A 24,706-nucleotide genomic window follows, 5' to 3' on the forward strand; every position below is an offset into this window, starting at 1 on the left:
AGCACTTCTTACGTAGAGGCCGATGATCTCCTGGACAACAGACCAGTGGCGCCGAGACGAAGGGAGGTCCACGCAGAAGTTCAGGGGTGCAGCCGTAGAGAACGTGGGCAAAGATAGACCGTCTCACGCCTCTGCCTCTCAGCTACCGTTGAACGATGAGCTTCCCAGCCAATGCACCAAATGATACCGGAGAAACTGACGGAAGCGAAGCACAGAGAGATGGACACAGGTTTCTTCAGGAAGGAAGAGATTCTTTATTGGATCACCGATCGGGACTCAGAGGGACTAGTGTCACCAAAATACAACAAGTTCTGAGCCCCGGACAATAGTGCAGGCTCCTTATATAGGCACATAACTCCTCCCATATTAAGCTCCACCCGCACATTCTCTTGACCAATCAACACAAATAAGAATTAACTTCCTGCTTGACCGCATGGCCTGTCCAGCACAATGGAGGAGGGGAATACTACATCCTGTATTCTTGCACATGCTCCGTACACTACTGATCGTATCTTGCCTCGTGCAACCAACTGATCGATACGTCAGCATATGCACGTACACATGCCACGTGGTAATCTCGGCCTACTAAATTTATTTTTACCGAGATTCCACCACACTATCTGCGCCTGTGTGCATCTGTAGAGTGCCTGTCTATGCCTGTCTCTGAAAGCATGTATCTGTTGGGGCCATGTGCCGCTCTGTAACTATGTATGCTGCTCTGTGTGTACCTGTAACCAAACAACTTTAGCATAAGGGAGCAGTTTTTTTGTGTAGGCCATGCCTCTGAAGTCTCAATGCTCAATTATCTGCCATTTAGGAGTTAAAACACTTTTGTTTCTGTTTATGCAGCCCTAACTACACCAATCCTGGCTGTGACTGACACAGCCTGCATGAAGAAAGTGGTTTCATTTTCAATCAGCTTTAAAAACTTGTATCTTCTACTCTGTGAATTTAACTTTTACTACACACAGGAGGCTCCTGGAGGGTATAATAACCTAGTAACAGAGCAGGAGATCAGAAATTCCGAATTAAACAGAATTTGCAATAAAGTATTAGTTGACTTGAAGTGTTTAGGAAGTCACATGCAGGGAGGTATCCCTAGGGCTGTAAAAACAAAGTTATTTAACTCCTAAATGAGAATTGAGCAGTGAGATTGAAGTTGTATTGGTGACTATAGTGTTCCTTTAAGTGGTGAAATTGGAGAGGGATGGGGGTGGGGCTTTTGCAAGTGGTCACTGAATTACCCAGGTGTCTTATTATTTTTTTTTACCCTAGGAACACCTCTACCTGGAGAAGATTTTGTAAGATTAATGGTAGACTGCGGGCAGGATCTGGAATTTGGAAAAGTACTTCCAGAACCGGGATTGAAACTGGGTACGTTGGGAAGTATCCTTATTATCCTGTCACTGTCTTTAGTAATCTCTTTATTGCTATGCAACTTTCACTGCAGATTAATAATTTTACTAACAAAGTCGGCTTCCCCTGCTTTGTAACCTTGTACACATACGGGATATTTTCTAAAGTCCAAATAATGTGGGCTATTCACTAAATTTAGAATTGTTGGGCATTCAAATGTAAGGCCAAAATAGCTGAACAGGAAAAATTCTCAATGATTGCTATGCTGGCAGCTCAGCTACTTCAGCACTTTGGATTTTGGACATTTCTCAGTTTAGTGAATACGCCTGGTAGTGATTTGAAATGTAAAAGACAAAATTTAGGTTTAACTAGTCAAGCTGTGACTAGAACAAAGTAGGAGGATTTTTCAAAATCCGCTATTTTAAACTTATTTTTTTTTTCCTTATTGGGATTTCAATTCAGTACCTTTTTATAGATTAGTGAATAATAATCCCAAAGTTAAATATGAGAAAAAGGAACGCTTGTGCTAAATTAAAATTCTTAAATTCTATTATTAAATTGGGAACCCTTTTTTAAACTACAGCGATGAGCTGTAAAGTACAGTGTATCCAGAGTAGTAACAGGTATTAAATCCTGTAAAACATTCCTGGTTTATTTCTATAAATAGCTACCCTCTTTGGCCATAAACTCCATGAACTGTATTATAAAAAGCATAAGTCTGCATTCCAAGTTAAAGTATAATTTACCATTTAAGGAGCCTTTTACATTTTTGGCTGGCAGGTTGACAAGTGTGTCCATGTGTTGACTTTTATTATGCTTTCTACATCTTGGCAGTGGAAGGGTTAATTTGTTTCTCTGTCAAATCAAGTCTTTGACCAATTGAGCAAATTGTCCTCTCCTCGTGATATTGTGAGAAATCTGTCAGCTTTTGATATGTCTCAGGTGAAACTCTGCCCTGGAATTCCACTCCCTGATCCAGTGCAGTATCTCTGGATTTTCTAGTGATATCCACTGCATGATAGATTTGATTTCATTGTCTGGGGTATTCTTGCCGGGTTCATGTAGAGTGAGTTATATCTCCAATTTGTATGAATGGTCTCTACTTCTTCATCCTGAAGACACTGGGGTGGGTGAGTTAACTCTTCTGCGCGTTAAGCAAACCTATGATCTGTCGATTTTAGAGCTTAATACATTTTATATTAATTTTATTTATTTTACATTTATCATAAACTTTGTGGAAGCCGGAAGGCTCCCCCCACACCCAGCCACACACATTCTTCACTGCCCTGCTGCATACATCACTCACAGTCCCAGTGTCCCTCTTTTCTATCCTAATATCTCTCTTTTATGGAGGGTCATATTGTTGTGTATGAGTGTGTGTATCACAGAGATCCACAACCATAATACTCACAGTAATTAGTATTTAAACTACAATACATGTAGGAATCAGTCTGTGTAAATACATTATTGTTCTAAATTTACATTTTAGCTGCATACATTATTAGTAAGTCACCTTAAATTTCTCTGAATTAAATGGCTCCTAGTCACACCCCAACTCACACCCCTAAAATGAAAGTGACCCTCTTTGCACATTTTACAAATGTTGGGAGGTATGCGGCACAGCAACACACATTACTCACAGCTACAACACATACAGCCACCCTACGCCTAAACCTACACACAGGGTTTTGCACTAAACTTTGAATTCCTGACAATTCTAAGTTAAAGGAACACTATAGTCACCTAAATTACTTTAGCTAAATAAAGTAGTTTTAGTGTATATAGATCATTCCCCTGCAATTTCACTGCTCAATTCACTGTCATTTAGGAGTTAAATCACTTTGTTTCTGTTTATGCAGCCCTAGCCACACCTCCCCTGGCTATGATTGACAGAGCCTGCATGAAAAAAAAAAACTGGTTTCACTTTCAAACAGATGTAATTTAAATAATTGTATCTCAATCTCTAAATTGAACTTTAATCACATACAGGAGGCTCATGCAGGGTCTAGCAAGCTATTAACATAGCAGGGGATAAGAAAATCTTAATTAAACAGAACTTGCAATAAAGAAATCCTAAATAGGGCTCTCTTTAACCCCTTAACGACCGCTGACGGTTCAGGACCGTCAGCGGTAAAACGTGCGTTTGGACCGCTGACGGTCCTGAACCGTCATAACGGTTTTGGGCTACTTACCTGATCGCCGTCGGTCCCACGGCGGCGATCAGTGCTCCACCCGGTCCAGGGGGGTTGCCTGTCTGCCCAGGCAGTCCCCCTTCGGCAGATCAGGACCCCACGGCCATGTGATCACTCGATCACATGACCGCAATAGGTGTCCATGTGTCTGCCTGCAGGGGGACTGTCTGTGCTGACAGGCAGTCTCCCTGCAAGTGAAAAATCCAAAATAAAGTGTAAAAAAAAAAATCTGTGTAAAAAAAAAAAAAAAATAATATGTGTATATATATGCTATATATACATGTATTATATCTATATATACCTATATATAATATATGTATATATATCATATATATAATGTCACACTAAGTGTATTTTTATATTTATATATACGTATATAATTATAAAAATACACTTATATTTAAATTACACACGAATATATACAATATATATAATAACTATATATATGGTATATATATATATTATTATAAAATACAAATAATATGTTAATAAAAATAAATAACAAAAAATAAAAATAATTTTTAATAATTAAAAAAAAATTATATATATATATTCAGTTTTATTCTAACAGTATTTTGATATTGATATATATATATTTATATCAAAATATACTTAGAATGTAATGATATATATATCTATGTATAAATAAATAAATAAAAATAATACGAAATATACATATGTCCACATACATAATTACATAAATAATTTCATAAATATACACGTAGACGTCAAATATATAAATATGTATATATATTAAAATTCTACGTGCATATTTATGTAATATTTTTACCTAATTAAGTAATTTTAATGATTGCAATTTGAGGGACCTGCCTGCCAACCCAGGCCAAAAGTCCAGATAATTTAATTTGCTAGCACTGTGTTTAACCCTGTAACTTTCTATGACACCCTAAATCCTGTACATGGGGGTACTGTTTTACTCGGGAGACTTCGCTGAACACAAATATTAGTGTTTCAAAACAGTAAAACATATCACAGCGATGATATTGTCAGTGAAAGTGAAGTTTTTTGCATTTTTCACACACAAACAGCTCTTTCACTGAGGATATTATTGCTGTGATATATTTTACTGTTCTGATACACTAATATTTGTGTTCAGCGAAGTCTCCTGAGTATAACAGTACCCCACATGTAGAGGTTTTATAGTGTTTGTGAAAGTTACAGGGTCAAATATAAGGCTTGATTTTACTTTTTTTTTTTTTTATTGAAATTTGTCAGATTGGTTAGGTTGCCTTTGAGAGCGTATGGTAGCCAAGGAATGAGAATTAGCCCCATGATGGCATACCATTTGCGAAAGAAGACAACCCAAGGTATTGCAAATGGGGTATGTTCAGCTTTTTTTAGTAGCCACTTAGTCACAAACACCGGCCAAAGTTAGCGTTTTTTGCATTTTTAACACACAAACAAATATAAATGCTAACTTTGGCCAGTGTTTGTGACTAGGTGGCTACTAAAAAAAACTGGACATACCCCATTTTGAATACCCTGGGTTGTCTACTTTAAAAAATATGTACATGTTAGGTGTGTTTCGGGGATTTATGACAGATAACGGTGTAACAATGTCACTATTGATACATTTAAAATATATATATATTGAAACAGCAATTTCCTACTTGTATTTATAGGCCTATAACTTGCAAAAAAAAGCAATAAAGCATGTAAACACTGGGTGTTTTTAAACTCGGGACAAAATTTTGAATCTATTTAGCAGTTTTTTTCATTAGCTTTTGTAGATAAGTAAAAGATTTTTCAAGTAAAAGTCCAAAAACATGTTTTTTTTTTTATTTTTCACCATATTTTATTATTTTTTTTAAATACAATATATGACATAATATATATACTGGTATGTAAAGAAAGCCCTTCTTGTCGTGAAAAAAACAGTATATAACTTGTATGGGAACCGTAAATGAGAGAGCGGAAAATTACAGCTAAACACAAACACCACAAAAGTGTTAAAACTGCTCTGGTCCTTAACGTACAAACATCGCAAAAACAGGCCGGTCCTGAAGGGGTTAAAGGAAGTGTTTATGGAAGGCTGTGCAAGTCACATGCAGGGAGGTGTGACTAGGGTTCATAAACAAAGGGATTTAACTCCTAAATGGCAGAGAATTGAGCAGTGAGGCTGCAGGGGGCATGTTCTATACACCAAAACTGCTTTATTAAGCTAAAGTTGTTCAGGTGACTATAGTAGTGTCCCTTTAAGGCCAAAACAACTGAACTGGAAAAAATCCCCAAGCTAGATTTGCATCCAGTTTGTCTTCTTTGGCCCTAAATTTGACATTCACTTTGAATTTTCTGACAAGTGTCACTAGTGAATAACACTGCAAGCAGGGGGGCGGGGCCTAACTGCTGATCAGACTGGTCGCTTGAACGTGGGCTCCGAGCAAACCTGCTAAAAAGAGACATATTGCTGGCAAATCACGCTAAAATTACTAAATTGGTGTAGCAGAGCATCGGTGATACCCAAGACTCAACCGGGTGGATTTCCGTGCTCAGAGAAGCATCCTGAATCCGACTACGAATTGCAGCCTACCAGCAGACGCAAGTGCGGTAGAGGCGGCTGATCTCCCTGTGAGCAGTCCTGCAGGAATAGCTGAAGCGTTTGGGGACCCCTGTTTCCCCCCCTGCCAATGAGGGATATCCCGGCACAATCAATTAACATACAGCCTCTACTGTAAAGCAACAAGGGGAGCCAGGGAACTCCACCTAATCCTGTTACATCGCACTATACCATGGCCAGAGCCAAGATGGTGATGATGGTGCTGACCACGACGACACAAGGCCTGCTGTATAGTTTTGAACAGCGGCTGGACATGATCTTCAGCGACTTTTGGTGGAGGCTGTGGCATAGAGGAGTGCAGACTGAGGGAAAGCGGCAGCTACCACCTTCCAGCTGTCTGCACCATGATGCTGGCAGACCTCGGAGCACCAGATCAACCCACAGACCAAAGAAACCGAGGAAGAAGGCACACCTGAAAACCACATCCAGTCCCCAAGTGCCCAATGCTCGCTACTGCCTTCCGGGACCGAGAGCCTAAAGGGGGCCAACCCTGGTGCATGCCCCACATTCTCGACAGAAGCAACCACGAGCTCAAGTGGCAAAAGCATCTCATCGAGACTATGCTCACGGTGGCATGGGAAACTGGAGCAATGGGGTGCGCACAGAGGCTCTTGAGACAGCCTGGGGCTTGCGGAGCGGCCTAGCGTGAACTTCCTGGGAATTGTCTCCATACCTGACTCAAAAAATCAGCAAAGGTATCGGGCGAAAGCCAGCTAGAGGGGTGCAAGACACAAGCCGCAGACTTGGTGAAGGAAAGCAGTATGCCACCTTACTTCATGGTGAAGTATCACTTTGGCTACTCGCAAGCAATGATGTTAAAGTTTATGTTGATGCCTGTTTTATTTTATTTACCGTATCTTACTATCCTTACCTTGAAGTAGCCCGTTGTGATGAAGCTATGAAGCTAGCGTGTTATTCATAATTTTCAATTCTCCTAATGTGCTACTTCCCTGCATTCTCATCATACTTAAGCATGTTCCTTACACTCAACTAATAGAAGTAACCAGCATGTCCAGTCAGCTAAACGCCACTATACTCTGCCATAGTTCTAACTAATAGCTGGATATGTATGATTCAACCTGTTTATCGCATATTATTAATATAAAAATGTGCTTAGATATCGAATGCCTTCAACAATACGAATGAATCTCTCTTGTCTTACCAATGCAGTAGGGGTATAGTAAGATTGTATGTTATTCATATGCACGCATAAAATAAAGACTGATTAAAAAAAATAACATTGTAAGCAACCTCACACTCTGCCTTTTTAACTAACCCCTTAAGGACCAAACTTCTGTAATAAAAGGGAATCATGACATGTCACACATGTCATGTGTCCTTAAGGGGTTAAAAGGAACATTCCGAGCACCAATACAGGGCCGCCATCAGGGCATGACAACCGCAACGGTTGTCATGGGCCCGGCGGTCCTGGGGGGCCCGGACTGCTCAAGTCGTCCGGGCCTCACATTCAGTGGGTACATACCGGGTCGCAGGGGGCCCTGCGACCCCGGTATGTACCCACTGGGCCAGCCTCTTCTCCTGGGGGGCCCAGTAGCCGGTCACCTCAGGGCCCCCCAGAGGCTGGCCCTGCTGACAACCGGCGGGCGCGCGAGGGAGCACTCTCCTCTGAGTGCTTCCTCTTCAGCTCCCTCGCGCACCGTACTGATGCCGGAGCCGGAAGATGACGTCATCTTCCGGCTCCGGCATCAGTACGCGGCGCGCGAGGGAGCTGAAGAGGAAGCACTCAGCCAGGGAGAGTGCTCCCTCGCGCGCCCGCTGGGTGTCAGGGAGAAATTTAAGTGAGTGGGGGTGGGGGAGAGGGAGGGAGAAATTTGAGTGAGTGGGGTGGGGGAGAGGGAGGGAGAAATTTGAGTGAGTGGGGTGGGGGAGAGGGAGGGAGAAATTTGAGTGAGTGGGGGGGGAGAGGGAGGAAATTTGAGTGGGTGGGGGTGGGGGGGAGAGGGAGGAAATTTGAGTGGGTGGGGGTGGGGGGGAAGAGGGAGGAAATTTGAGTGGGTGGGGGTGGGGGGAGAGGGAGGAAATTTGAGTGAGTGGGGGGGAGGGACAAAATTTGAGTGAGTGGGGGGGAGGAAGGAAATTTGAGTGAGTGGGGGGGGAGGAAATTTGAGTGAGTGGGGGGGGAGGAAATTTGAGTGAGTGGGGGGAGGGAGGAAATTTGAGTGGGTGGGGGGGGAGAGGGAGGAAATTTGAGTGGGGGGGTGGGGGGGAGGGAGGAAATTTGAGTGAGTGGGGGGGGAGGGTGGAAATTTGAGTGGGTGGGGGGGAGAGGGAGGAAATTTGAGTGAGTGGGGGTGGGGGGGAGAGGGAGGAAATTTGAGTGAGTGGGGGTGGGGGGGAGAGGGAGGAAATTTGAATGAGTGGGGGGAGAGGGACAAAATTTGAGTGGGGGGGAGAGGGAGGAAATTTGAGTGAGTGGGGGGGAGAGGGAGGAAATTTGAGTGAGTGGGGGGGGAGGGAGGAAATTTGAGGGAGGGGGGAGGAAGGAAATTTGAGGGGGAGAGGGATGGAGGAAGGAAATTGGAGGGGGGAGAGGAAGGAAATTGGAGGGGGAGGAAAGAAATTGGAGGGGGGGAGAAGAAGTAAATTGACGGGGGTAGGGGCAGAGATTGACATCCATCACACACACACACAATGCACCCCTTGCACACAGAAAAACACAATGCATTACACACAGATACACAAGCAATGCATCCCTTACACACAGCAACACACAATGCACCCCTTCCACACACTCAATGCATCCCTTACAGACACACACACTGCATCCCATACATACACAAACTCACCTTGCAGCCCTTACACATACAAACACAGATTCACACAATGCATTCCTTACACACATCAGGACATCCCCCCCACACACACACACCCCTGTGAACAAACTCATTGGTGGAACATGAAGGTGGACCCTGGGACCCAGACCTTGAGCTGTGTAAAGGGCCCTCAAAAAATGGAGCTGCTTCCCGTTCTCCCAGAACATTGATTTTTGTGACCACAGTTACAAACCGCCTCCAGAGAGCCTGTTCTACACCAGACCAGTGGAGCCAGACGGCAGCTGAAGCCCATCATCATCCTCATCTGGTTGTAAGTAGGCAATCTAGTATATTATTTGTGGCACTAATCTCTAATTTACCTCACATTAAAGGGACACTATAGTCCCCAGAACACTGCAGCTTAATGTAGTGGTTCTGGTGTCAATAGCCTGTCCCTGCAGACCTTTTATTGTAAACACGGCGGCACTGCAGCACTGTGTTAGTTAACATGGCAGATCATATGGGTGGGGCACTGTGATGTCACATGGGGGGCGGCAAACTTTACTTTTGCCTAGGGCAGCAAAAATCCTTGCACCGGCCCTGCAGACACTGCATCCCTGTGGGCGGACTCGGGGGGGAGGGGGGGGGGACTCGGGTGCAGGCGCCGGGGGGCCCAGACCTTGAGCTGTGTCAGGGGCCCCAAAATTTCTGATGGCAGCCCTGCACCAATATCCCTACATAAGTGACCTGGCCACTTCCTGTGAATAGTCTTTTTTTTTGGTAAATATAATTTTTATTAACGTATTTTCAATGATTTTACAATACGAGGTATGCAAGAGGGAACAGGACTCGCAGGTCCCTGGAAACAGTAACAAATAATAATCGCTGGTGGGCTCGCAGTCCCCAATAATACTATAGAGACTCACAGGTCTCTTACTTTTTTGATCGACATGTTTAGAGTCGTTTTTCATTAGTTGTCTCGATGGTGAGACTCGCAGGTCTCTCACTGTACTAGACGTTCGTGGATGCGCAGATCCAGTTGGTGACAATTACAGCTTCAGGTATGTATAATGTACAAGAGCCCTGGGGCACTTGGTTAGTGTCGTGGATGGATATCCTTAGCTTTCTGTCGTGATCTTTAACATCCTAGCATTCTAAGGTTCTATCCCCTTCTTCCTTAACAGTAGATAGTTGTATTTAGTAGGTCATGTCTCAGCTGGGTTAGCCGGGTGAGTTCCACTTTATGTCATACCCTTAGTCCAAGCTCGTTAGTCCACTTCAGTGACTGACCCGTGTGTCTCTTTTTGTAAGTGTGGAGGGTGTCTCTGTCCATTATCTCTATCGTGTGTTTAATGTGTTTTCAGCCTTGTCTTAGCGGTTGGTGTCCGTGTTCCACCTCGCCATGTTAGTGTGGCGTTGGTGGCCTACGTCTTCATGGTGAGCCGTGGTGTGTTTGATACCCTCCACTGATATGCATCCTTAAATGTGCCATACAGCACCCTATCTTGGTTGTGTGTGATAGTGCTGTCGTCGGGCTATTGTACGTCCCTGGGTCGGTTTCGTGTCTTGGTTTTGTGGGGGTGTAGCTGAGTACGGGAGGTTGGGTTTCCCTGTCTAGGACGGTCTGTTTGTCTCCGTCAGATCGGGCCTTCGGTTCGTCCAGGGTAGTCCCCCGTCCCTTTCTCTGAGTCTCTAAGGGTGCAGTCACTAAGTGTCCATGGCGTTGCTGGTGGTCTCGGGGGTGTCTTTGTGTCGGGTAGCATTGACCTTCGGTGTGTGCATACTGTTAAGTGGGGTCTGTCGGTGTTTTCTCTGTAGGATTGGGGGAAGGGTAGGTAGGTGGGGGTGGGGTGGTCCGGTCCGTCGTCAGTCATCAGTCCTCCGTCTCCCTGGGTGTTTAATTCCCGTTTTTAGGTTGGGTGCTGGAGGTGAGCGTCGGTGGTTGTCCTGAGGTCTCGTTGGAATTTCGGTTTCGCTGTCTCTAGGATCCAGTATGTCCATATGTCAGTGTATGTCGTCGGGGCATTGTTCGTCGTCAGTGTGAGTTCCTCTATTATCCTTAGTTCCTCCATTTGGTTGAACCAGGACAGCAGTGATGGTGTCACAGGTTTCTTCCAGAATTGGGGGAGTACTCGTTTGGCTACATTTAGTATCCTGATGGTCATTTTTTATATTTTGAGTGGGGAACTGGTGTATGGTGTAGGAGCATCGCGGCCGGTTCCAGGGGGGGTGGTCGTCTGTGAATAGTCTTTAAACTTACCTGGGTTCTGCCTGGTGGCCACTCCTGTCAATGAACCAGGACTGGCTGTGCAAGGCTCATTACGGTTTCAGCCAGTGAGCTGTATTCTGGAACGGCTGCAAAGGCTATGAATGTGGTTTTCAGGACCACATGGCGCTCATTGCCCTGATGAGATTATCCATACCAAATCACCTGAGAATCTGAAGCATCATGCAAACTATGGAGTGGCCCAAGAGACAAACTTAAGATGCACATTAAAGAAACAGTACATTATAATAAAACAATATCATGTAACATGACACTCCCCGCCTGAAATCTTTAGATTTCAAAGCCTATTATATATATATATATAAAGATAAGTCCAAATGTCTAAAAGTCCAACTTGAACCTGTAAGTGAAGAAAACATTGTAAAATAATACTGGTGTGTAAACCATAAATACAAGATACCTGCAAAACAGAGAAGGAATGCAGTAAATAAACAATAAAACATGAAGTCCAATAACGGATGGCTAAAGTCCTGTAGTCTACAGTTTATAGCCGTGGAGCTTCAACAGTGGCATAGTTAACAGTTATAGTGGCGTTCTCCCCGGCATAGTACCGTACGGTCTGGTACTCTTGCATAAGTCACTCGCTTGGGAGAAGAAGTACCAATTCTGTGGTTGGTCGTGAGAAAGTCCGTGTGGAACCTCCTTAATCTTAATCTCAACCTTTTCAAACCTTTCCATCATCACTGGGCATTACGCTTGTTACGAGACCTATAGGCCACTCATTGCGACAGACTTCTCTATCTTTCAGAAGAACAAGGTCGCCTATTTTGAGGTTGGGCTTGGGTGTTTGCCATTTGTAACGGCTTTGAAGGATATGCAGGTACTTCTTTCTCCAGCGGTGCCAAAACACGTTGGCTAGGTGTTGCACCTGTTTCCATTGATGCCTGTAGGTATCCTTCTGGTCGATCTCAAGAGGAGTCCCAACCTTCTGAGTAAGGAGTGTGGCTGGGGTAAGAATCACTGGAGAATCGGGATCAGAAGATACTGGTACTAAAGGCCTTGCATTAATGATGGCGGATACTTTCGAGAGAAAGGTACTCAAAGTCTCATGAGTCAATAGTGAAGACTTGTGGTCCTGTAACGTGGAATCGAGAATTCTTTGGGCGATTCCAATCATTCGCTCCCAGGATCCTCCCATATGTGAAGAATGTGGTGGATTAAACAGCCAAGTACATCCATTGTTTGCTAAGAAATTGTCTAGATGAAGTTCTTTACAGGCTCCAACAAAATTGGAACCACAGTTGGATCTTAGCTGCTTGACAGGTCCTCGGACGGAGAAGAATCTTCGTAAAGCGTTGATGAAACAAGAAGAATCCATTGACTCAATCACTTCAATATGTACAGCTCGTATGCTGAGACAAGTAAACAACACGGCCCACCTTTTGGTGTTGGCTGCTCCACCACGAGTCTTTCGAGTTACCACGGTCCACTGACCGAAGACGTAAACTCCAACGTAGGTGAAGGGTGGATCTGTGCTTAAACGATCAGCTGGCAGGCTTGCCATTTGTTGTAGTTGGTGTCTACCTCTTAACTTGCGACACTTGATGCATTTGAAAAGCAGGGAAGAAACACATCTTTTCATTCCAACAATCCACAAACCGGCTGACCTGATAGCGCCTTCTGTAAATTGTCTACCTTGGTGTTGTATTAGTTCATGAAGGTGCCGGATTAGAAGAGTGGCGATGTGATGCTGACCTGGTATGATGATAGGGTTTTGTTCCTTGCTGCACAGGTCAGATTTCTCTATTCGCAGCAACTGATTGTCATCGACCACAGGGTTTAGATTAAATTTTGAACTATCCTTTGATAAAGGTATTCCACCTTTGAATCTGTGGAATTCTTCCATGTACACTTCTTGTTGTACGCAGCGAATAATAACCTTTTCAGTACACTCAATTTCCGTTGCGGTAGGATGGTTGGTACAGATATGCCAACCATGACACTCTGATGTTAAGCTCCTTTTAAAACAATGGGCAACGTGAATCAAATAGGCAATAGCCCTAACAGCTGATGACCAGGTTGAGAAACGTTCAAAACAAAGTGATTTGAGTTTTGGTTCTGGACTCATAGAGGTATGCAGTGTTGTGTTCGTAGACCTGATTTCTTTATCATCATCAGGATGTACCAGTTCGTAGGCAATGTCTGTGGAAATTGAGTAGGAGTTTTCGTGAAGAAATCTTGGAGGCGTCAGAGCTGCTGGGGATATAGCTCTTGTCCCATAATCAGCAGGATTAAGGTCAGTGGGAATATAATGCCATTGCTTTGGCAGAGAGAACCTTTTAATGGCTTGATGTAGATTGTTCGTCAGCTTCTCTCTCGGGAGGCGAAAGGGTAGGGGTGCTACCCAATTATTGGAATCTTCCTGAAAGAACTCGTTGTCCATTACTTTAAGGGATTCTTTGCCTTCTACTGAAGGAGCTAACATGTTGTCTTCACTGCTTGTATTGAAAACTGTAGAGACAAAACTGTCATCGTATGTGTGGGAAAGGTTTGTGTTGCCGTGTTGCAACTTGCAGATAGTTACCTTCTCCTTTACCCAGCAGGGATGTGGGTATGGCTCAAAGTGAGTGTTACGACCATTTGGCAATACATTTGTCTTGAATGAAGAAATGTTATTAGGCCTTTTCATTTTGCCTATACAGACATTACCTATGATGACCCAGCCTAAGTCCAGGTACTGGGCAAACGGAGCATCTGGGGGTCCGCTGACCTGCCTGTGCACCTTGTGCACCCTTAGAATATCTCTTCCCAGCAGAAGAAGGATTTTAGCATCTTTGTCAAGTGGTGGGATTTCACTTGCTATTGACTTTAGGTGAGGGTGGTAGAAGGCAACTTCTGGTGTAGGTATTTCTTCTTTGTTGGCTGGTATCTGGTTGCACTCTACAAGTGTAGGTAAGGGTAATTGTAAGTTATCTCCTAGAGAGGACACAATAAAGCCATGTGCCCTTCTTCCAAAGACCTCTGTAGTGCCGCTACAAGTGCTTAGGGTGTAAGGGTGAACCTCTCCTCTTATGCAAAATAGATCAAACAGTTCAGGTCAGGCAAGTGATCGATTGCTTTGATCATCTAAGATAGCATACACCTTTAAAGTCTTTTCTGGCTGATCCTTGTGGTGAACGTTCACTAGGCATATTTTAGCACAAGACTTGTCACAGTGGTCTTCCCCACAGACTTCAGTGCATGAGGAAAATATCATAGTGGAATTAGGCACCTGATCTGTACTCTTCCCATCGTGATTTGGTCTGGGAGAAAGGTTTGCAGATTGTGAAGGGTTGGGCTCGAGTGGATGGAGAGCTTGAACATGGTCCTCGGAACCGCACTCTATGCACTTGATAGGGATTTTACATTCCTTGGCAAAGTGATCAGTGGAAGCACAGCATCTATAACATACCCCAAAGGTCTTTAGGAGTTCCTTTCGTTCTTGTAGGGGCTTCTTCCTAAAACCGATACATTTTTTGAGGGGATGTGGCTTCTTGTGGATAGGACATAATTGGTTTGGGTTTTCGATCTTGCCGCTCTTGTTTGAGGCGGGAGCTGATGTGGGAGCGGGAATAATGTCTGTCTTCTTAACAGACACGGGACCTCTACGGTTCTTGTAGCTGATTTGTAGGTTGTCACCTTTCAGTGAGGGAGTACTGAACTCACCAAATGCAAAACTAGGATCGTTCTTGGTGTCAGCAATGTTCCTGACAAATTCGCAGAAGTAGGAGAAAGGGGGAAATGAAACCTTGTTTTCCCGTTTGTATTTTGACCCAATTTGGATCCACTTTTCACTTAGGCTATACGGAAGCTTGTAAATGATAGGGTTAACTCCTCGAGCAGTGTCCAGGTAACTGAGGCCCGGTAGTTTAGGGTCGGTTTTGGCAAGCTGGACTTCGAGAAGAAGGTCACTGAGTCTCTGGAACTCTTTATTGTCCTTACCGGATATTGTTGGGAAATTTTCCAATCGTTTAAGCAATGCATTCTCTATGGCTTCAGGACTACCATAACTCTGTTCTAGACGTTCCCATGCAGCGGTGAGACCTGCTGTTGGATTGTCGATGTAGACTGACCTGAGGCTCTTGACACGTTCTGTAGATTGTGGGCCAAGCCACCTGATCAGCAGATCCAGCTCCTCAGCAGCAGAAATACCAAGATCACCTATGGTAGTTTTGAAGGCAGCTTTCCAGCTTCTGTAATTTTCAGGATGGTCATCGAAGCTTACTAGGCCTGACTTGGTGAGCTCTCTTCGAAGTATATACTTTACAAACTCTGCTGTATCAGTTGTCTCTGACTTTACGTAGGAGGTCGCTGGTTGGATGTTGTGCATTGCGTTGTTTATGGTATTGTTGTAAAGAGACGGAAGATATGGTGCAGCAAGGGCGTTCAGCTGAGTTGTTGGGTTAAAGTCTGGAACGGTACTATTAGCAGGAGGTTGGTGACTTGCTTGCAGATTGGTGTGCAATTCTGTGACATATGCAGAATCAGCATGACAGTCAGACGCTGTACTGGGGTGGTTTCGCATGTAGGAAGTTGCTGGAACAGCTTTTGCCTGGTGGTGTGGTGAAGTCCTTGCGTTGTCGTGAAGAATGGAGGAAATTGAGTGCTCGCTGCTGTGGTTTAGAACATATTTCTTAGTGCGTTCGAAAGGATCTTCCATATCTGCCTTGATGCTGACCCTTTCACTAGCATTTTCCTCTGCACCGATAGCTTGTTCCAAAATCTTTAGTTTTGCTGCAGCTGCCTCGTAGTTGCTCTGTACCTTTTAAAGCTTCAATTGCTGCCCTTTGACGACGCTGCCTCAGCTTCCATTGCTGCCGCCTCGGCTTGCATTGCTGCAGCTTCAGCCTCCATGTCTGCTCTCTTTTTTGCATATGCGGCCTGTACTTTGCTAGCCTCTGCTTCGGCTCGGGCGTTTATAAGCTGTTCACTAAGCGTTGAGTGCCTTGAACTTCGGGATCTAGAGGAACTTTTAGAATGTCTGGTGGATACGGATCTGTGAGATAGTGTCCTGTGGCTGCGTTAATTTTGCTTCTGCCTTTGCTTTAGTTAGCAGGATAAAGCTTTCTCTTTCCATGTTAAGAAGCTGGACATTGTTAAGTTGCTCTAATGATTCCTCAGTGTTAATGTTTTGCAGAATAGTTTTATATTTATTGCTTGTAGTCTGGTACAGTTCATATGAAGCACAGAGATGCTTTATGGCGCCCTCTAGTTGCAGTACCTTATGGCTGGGACATGAAATCACATCAATGTGGGTGAGGATTTTATCCCAAATCTGCTTCAAACTGGTTGCTAGTTCAGTTCTCCTGGATTCATAGTTCTCTTTAACCTTCCAAGTGGGTTTCACAGAGCGTTTAGGCAATGCACTGGGCTCTGGGTCCTCATCCTGGCTTTCTCCATGTGGTGCATGCTGTGGTGTTTCATCACATACTGAGCCTTTTCCACTCATGATGGCCTGAGGTACACAGGCTTGGCTGTAGCAGTGAAGAGTGTCTGTATACTGTGCTGGGGCTGAAACAAGCTGTGCTGGGGCTGTAACAAGCTGTGCTGGGGCTGTAACAAGCTGTGCTGGGGTTGAATGCAGACTTCTCATACAATACACACAGTTACACTTCACTATGATCTGTCCTGTGACACAGCAATCTCTGTACAAGCTGCTGGATACGTTCTTTTACTATTCTGGAACGGCTGCAAAGGCTATGAATGTGGTTTTCAGGACCACATGGCGCTCATTGCCCTGATGAGATTATCCATACCAAATCACCTTCCCAGATAGTTTACTCAGTCACAACTCACATGTAAGAAGATCTGGCGCTGTTTATTCGTTGTATGATCTGTAGAATGTGAAGTTACAACAGGTAAAAGAACGATTCTTCCAAACAGGTAGGAGAGATATCACAAGTCACATATAGATGTACAGCAAAGAATACACTGGAACAGGAAAGGGGGAGGGGAGAATCTGAAGCATCATGCAAACTATGGAGTGGCCCAAGAGACAAACTTAAGATGCACATTAAAGAAACAGTACATTATAATAAAACAATATCATGTAACATGACAAGCTGGCCCTGCAGGAGAGGCACTTGTAAGCGCCCAACATGGCCCAGTTGTCAGACCATGCTTTATTTAATTTTTTTAATGTTTCATTTTTATTGCAAGGTTATTGAAGTACAAAAATGCAGAGATATGCCATCACAGTAATACATAGAGGAAACGTTACAATGTCACATAACATAAACATATCTTGAGAGAGAAAATCAGACAATCGCTACATGCATGTTGATTAGTGATGTTGTGAACACAAAATTTTCGGTTCGTGAACGGCGAGCGCAAACGTTGGCGAACCGCCATTGATTTCAATGGGCAGGCGAATTTTAATACCCACAGGGACTCTTTCTGGCCACAATAGTGATGGAAAAGTTGTTTCAAGGGGACTAACACCTGGACTGTGGCATGCCGGAGGGGGATCCATGGCAAAACTCCCATGGAAAATTACACAGTTGATGCAGAGTCTGGTTTTAATCCATAAAGGGCATAAATCACCTAACATTCCTAAATCACAATGGATATGGATTGACACCTGACATATGACATATTGACACCTTGACATATGGATTGACACCTGTCCTCAGAGACCATGATACACACTGACACAGAGCAGAATAGAGACTGTTCCCCCTACATAGGGTCACTTGGCAGATATGGATTGACACCTGTCCTCAGGGACCCTGATACACACTGACACAGAGCAGAATAGGGACTGTTCCCCCTACATAGGGTCACTTGGCAGATATGGATTGACACCTGTCCTCAGAGACCATGATACACACTGACACAGAGCAGAATAGGGAATATTCACTAAATATCAAACATTGTTATACAGGGGAATATTCAGTAAATAAGGGGGAGGGGGCTACTGTCCTGCGCGGTGGGTGGGGGCCATAAATCACAATGGGGGGGGACCTACTGTCCTCCCGCCCGCCCCCACCCGTGAGCGGTGGGTGGGGGCCATAAAAATAATGAGGGGGGGACCTACTGTATGATGTTGTAGTGTAAGGGTTACGCCCGCTTCACAGTGACAGACCAAACTCCCCGTTTAACGCACCGCAATTAACCGCAAACAGTCCATTTGCACAGCCGCAAACTCCCCATTTGCACAAGGTTGGATACCAAGCTAGCCATGTCCGTTCCTTGTCCTCACTGATGTCATTGAAGGTCTCTTCCTCCACCCAGCAACGTACAACACCAAGGGTCCCCGAAAGTATGCTAATAAACTGAAAAAAGAAAAAGTCTCCCAAGAAGGAGATCTCAAACTGGCATAGGAAAAGGTTAGACAACTATAATAAAGTGATACTTACAAATCCTAGTGAGCATAGGTGTATAATAGAGGGAGAAAGGGAAAGCAGCGTAATGCTTCCTAATACCGTGGATAGTACCCTTTGTTAAAGTAAATTGAGTAATGGACAAAAGTCTTTATTGTATCATTTATAAATAACAAAGGGATACTATACTCATTCCCCTATAGTGGCTAATTGTGTAATAATGGTAATACTATTACCTATTATATAATATTGGCAGGGGCAAGGAAATTCCCTCTAAATAGATGGTTATAGGCAGAGAGTATGGAGACCGGAGTGATAAAGTGTCAATAAGGTGATATAAAGTTAAATGTATCACAGACACACAGCCACCCTTTCTCTTAGCTAGTTTCCAGAAATGCTGGATAGGTAGAAGGGCTATAAAGACTCAGAGAGGTCTAAGAAGAATCCTCTAAACTAGCCCTAATCTCCTTAACCCCTTAAGGACACATGACATGTGTGACATGTCATGATTCCCTTTTATTCCAGAAGTTTGGTCCTTAAGGGGTTAAACACCTTCAAGGGTGTTCTAAGCTAAAGCTCAATCTAAACGTTTAGATGACTGCCTGATTTTCCATCACAGATGCTGGCTAGGAATAACAGTGTGCAAGACAAAGAGTGGGTCTAAGTGCCCATAGTGCAGTAAAGTGCCCATAGTGAAGTGAAAAAGAGCATAACGAGCTGACGCCCTATCAGGGGACGTGTATATGGCATCGATTTTTAGGAACCGGGAGATGGAAAAATATGCTTGGTCGGTCCTCCTACTTCAAATTTGGGGCACTGCGCATGCAATCTAATGTGTCACCAGATAGGAGTGGTGTGTTAAGTAGTACTATTCCTATCAGTTTAATCCCTGTTCTATGCCTTTTTTTTGGTTTGGTTTTTGAAGCCACAGTGCAGGTATTGTTAGTTATTAGGTATTGTTGCAGCCGCTGCTGTAGCAGCGGCCATAAAAATTGATGTTTGTTCCCCAGGCAGAAAGTGCCCTAAAACATTGCGGCTTGAACCCTAGTTGGTGGCGGATAAGTCACGCAAGTCAACCGGCATTCAGAGCTAAAATACAGCAGCGTGTGGACCATTTTTAGCCCAAGGCAGCTCATCTCATCCGGCCTTTTTTAGTCGAATGTATCGCCCACTGTCAGTCCCTTCGGGATCCATCCCTCATTCATCTTAATAAAGGTGAGGTAATCTAGACTTTTTTGACCTAGGCGACTTCTCTTCTCAGTGACAATACCTCCCGCTGCACTGAAGGTCCTTTAGGACAGGGCACTTGAAGCGGGGCAGGCCAGAAGTTCTATTGCAAATTGAGATGGCTCAGGCCACAGGTCAAGCCTGCACACCCAGTAGTCAAGGGGTTCATCCAGGGCTCGAGTCCTGCAGGAACGCATGGGAACGGCGTTCCTGCACTTTTTCCAAAGCAGGAACGCCGTTCCCAGTCCTGCAGGACCTGCCCTGCTAACTGCACACAGGGGCCATCACACGCGGCGTTCTTCTCCAGCTCTCTCAGCTTCAACTCTCGCGAGACCCGCAGCTGTAAGAGCGTTGCCACGGGTTACCATGGCAACGCTCCGCACAGGCGAGTCTCGCGAGAGTTGAAGCTGAGAGAGCTGGAGAAGAACGCCGCGTGTGATGGCCCCTGTGTGCAGCGGCTGCTACCCTCCACCGGACCACCAGGCGATCTCCCCCCTCCCTGACAAGGTAAGAAGCAGGGAGGGGGGAATAAAGTAAAAAAAACCATAAACACATAAAAGTTAAAAAGCAAATGCATCCCCCCCCCATCATCCAGCACACACACACACACACACATAATCCAGCACACACACACACACACACATAATCCAGCACACACACACACACACACATAATCCAGCACACACACACACACAATCCAGCACACACACACACATAATCCAGCACACACACATAATCCAGTACACACACACACGTACACACACACATAATCCAGTACACACACACACACACATAATCCAGTACACACACACAATCCAGTACACACACACAATCCAGCACACACACACACATAATCCAGCACACACACATAATCCAGTACACACACACACACACATAATCCAGTACACACACACAATCCAGTACACACACACATATAATCCAGTACACACACACATAATCCAGCACACACACACACATAATCCAGTACACACACACACATAATCCAGTACACACACACAATCCAGTACACACACACAATCCAGTACACACACACAATCCAGTACACACACACACACACACACACACACAATCCAGTACACACACACACACACACACACACACACAATCCAGTACACACACACACACACACACAATCCAGTACACACACACACACATAATCCAGTACACACACACACATAATCCAGTACACACACACATAATCCAGTACACACACACACATAATCCAGTACACACACACATAATCCAGTACACACACACACATAATCCAGTACACACACACACACACATAATCCAGTACACACACACACATAATCCAGTACACACACACACACACATAATCCAGTACACACACACACACACATAATCCAGTACACACACACACACACATAATCCAGTACACACACACACACACACACATAATCCAGTACACACACACACACACATAATCCAGTACACACACACACACACACACATAATCCAGTACACACACATAATCCAGTACACACACACACACACACATAATCCAGTACACACACACACACATAATCCAGTACACACACACACATAATCCAGTACACACACACACACACATAATCCAGTACACACACACACACATAATCCAGTACACACACACACATATAATCCAGTACACACACACACATAATCCAGCACACACACACACATAATCCAGCACACACACACACACACATAATCCAGTACACACACACACATAATCCAGTACACACACACAATCCAGTACACACACACAATCCAGTACACACACACAATCCAGTACACACACACACACACACACACACACACACAATCCAGTACACACACACACACACACACAATCCAGTACACACACACACACACACACAATCCAGTACACACACACACACACACATAATCCAGTACACACACACACATAATCCAGTACACACACACATAATCCAGTACACACACACACATAATCCAGTACACACACACATAATCCAGTACACACACACACATAATCCAGTACACACACACACACACATAATCCAGTACACACACACACACATAATCCAGTACACACACACACACACATAATCCAGTACACACACACACACACATAATCCAGTACACACACACACACACACACATAATCCAGTACACACACATAATCCAGTACACACACACACACACACATAATCCAGTACACACACACACACATAATCCAGTACACACACACACATAATCCAGTACACACACACACACATAATCCAGTACACACACACACACATAATCCAGTACACACACACACATATAATCCAGCACACACACACACATAATCCAGCACACACACACACACATAATCCAGCACACACACACACACACACATAATCCAGCACACACACACTGCATTCATTATACACAATCTGCACTTACTACAAACACACTACATTCATTATACACACTCTGCACTCATTACAAACACACTAAATTCACTGTACACACTGCACTCACTACATTCACTATACACACTCTGCATTCATTATACACACTCTGCATTCACTACACACACACTACATACACTGCATTCATTATACACACTGCATTCATTATACACACTGCATTCATTATACACACTCTGCACTCACTATACACACTCTGCATTCATTATATAGACTCTGCATTCATTATACACACTCTGCTCTCACCACAAACACACTACATTTATTATACACAATCCGCACTCACTACAAACACACTGCATTCATTATACACGCTCTACACTTACTACAAACACACTACATTCATTATACACACTCTACACTTACTACAAACACACTACATTCATTATACACACACTGCACTCACAGCAAACACACTACATTCATTATACACACTCTGCACTCACTACAAACACACTAAATTTATTATACACACTGCACTCACTACAAACACACTACATTCATTATACACACTGCACTCACTACAAACACACTACATTCATTATCCATACTCTGCATTCACTACAAACACACTACATTCATTATACACACCCTGCACTGCACTATATGCATAGGAGTGTAATTTTTTTTTAAGGGGGGGGGTGGGGCGGGGGGCGGAATCTTGGGTGAGTTCCCACACTTTTTTCCCCAGGACTTGACCCCTGGGTTCATCGCTCCTCAGAGTGTCGATATCTGAAGTTAAGGCGAGGTAGTCTGCTACCTGTCGGTTGAGTCGTTCTCTGAGGGTGGATCCCGAAGGGCTGTGGCGATGCGTAGGACTTAAAAAGCTCCACATGTTCTCCATCAGCAACACGTCTTTAAAGCGTCCTGTCCTTGCCGGCGTGGTCGTGGGAGGAGGAGGATGACTTTCACCTCTTCCCCTGTTAGATTCCCGTTGTGCTGTGACATCACCCTTATACGCTGTGTAAAGCATACTTTTTAATTTATTTTGCAAATGCTGCATCCTTTCCGACTTGTTGTAATTCGGTAACATTTCTGCCACTTTCTGCTTATACCGGGGGTCTAGTAGCGTGGACACCCAGTACAGGTCGTTCTCCTTCAGCCTTTTTATACGAGGGATCCCTCAACAGGCACGACGGCATGAAAGACCCCATTTGCACAAGGTTGGATGCCGAGCTACTAATTTCCCATTCCTCCTCCTCAGTGATCTCAATGAAGGTATGTTCTTCCCCCCCCAGCCACGTACAACACCACGGGTACCAGATAGGTGACAACGAGCACCCTGTGATGCCTGTTGTGGTTGGTCTTCCTCCTCCTCCTCCTCAAAGCCACATTTCTCCTCTGACTCCTCTTCCTCACAATCCTCTTCCAGCGTTGCCGCAGGTCCAGCAAGCGATGCTGATAAGGCTGTTTCTGGTGGTGATGGTGACCACAACTCTTCCTCTTCACGCTCATCTACGGCCTGATCCAGCACTCTTTGCAGGGCACACTCCAGGAAGAAAACAAATGGTACGATGTCGCTGATGGTGCCTTCGGTGCGACTGACTAGGTTTGTCACCTCCTCAAAAGGACGCATGAGCGTCCCGTAACGTGGCAAAAATATTCCCAGCTCCCCAGAGGCTGTCCTAGCACCCCGGTCATACAAATATTAATTAACAGCTTTTTCTTGTTGGAGCAGGCGGTCGAACATTAGGAGTGTTGAATTCCAACGTGTCGGGCTGTCGCAAATCAAGCGCCTCACTGGCATGTTGTTTCGCCGCTGGATATCTGCAAAGTGCGCGATGGCCGTGTAGGAACGCCTGAAATGGCCACACACCTTCCTGGAATGCTTCAGGACGTCCTGTAAGCCTGTGTACTTATGCACAAAGCATTGTACGATCAGATTACACACATGTGCCATGCACGGCACATGTGTCAACTTGCCCAACTTCAATGCCGCCAACAAATTTGTTCCGTTGTCACAAACCACTTTGCCGATATCCAGTTGCTGCAGAATCAGCCACTTTTCCACCTGTGCGTTCAGGGCAGACAGGAGTGCTTGTCCGGTGTGACTCTCTGCTTTCAAGCAAGTCAAACCCAAGACAGCGTGACACTGCCGTATCCAGGATGTGGAATAGTACCTGGGGAGCTGGGTCGGTGCCGTTGATGTGGAGCAAGACGAAGCAGCAGAAGAGGACTCAGCCGAGGAGGTTATGGAAGAGGATGGAGTAGGAGGAGTAGAGGAGGTGGCAGCAGGCCTGCCTGCAAGTCGTGGCGGTGTCACCAACTCCTCTGCAAAACCACGCATTCCATGCTTGGCAGCCGTCAGCAGGTTTACCCAATGCGCAGTGTAGGTGATATACCTGCCCTGACATGCTTTGCAGACCAGGTATCAGTGGTCAGATGGACCCTTGCCCCAACACTGTGTGCCAGACATGCCATTACTTCCTTTTGCACAATCAAGTACAGGTTGGGGATTGCCTTTTGTGCAAAGAAATTTCGTCCAGGTACCTTCCACTGCGGTATCCCAATAGC

The 24,706-nt window shown here is 44.7% G+C and overlaps 1 protein-coding gene across 1 annotated transcript in view; it reads left to right on the forward strand.

Moving 5' to 3' along the window:
• The first annotated feature begins 1,322 nt into the window (after window positions 1-1,322).
• The window catches only part of RAB17 (RAB17, member RAS oncogene family), a 60,127-nt gene continuing 36,743 nt past the window's right edge, over window positions 1,323-24,706 (forward strand). Inside the window, exon 1 of the mRNA XM_063428732.1 lies at window positions 1,323-1,374. The gene's annotated coding sequence lies outside the window, so the exon portion shown is untranslated. The remainder of the gene's footprint in view (window positions 1,375-24,706) is intronic.

Source organism: Pelobates fuscus, chromosome 8 (assembly GCF_036172605.1).
Source record: "Pelobates fuscus isolate aPelFus1 chromosome 8, aPelFus1.pri, whole genome shotgun sequence".
NCBI classification, from domain to species: domain Eukaryota; kingdom Metazoa; phylum Chordata; class Amphibia; order Anura; family Pelobatidae; genus Pelobates; species Pelobates fuscus.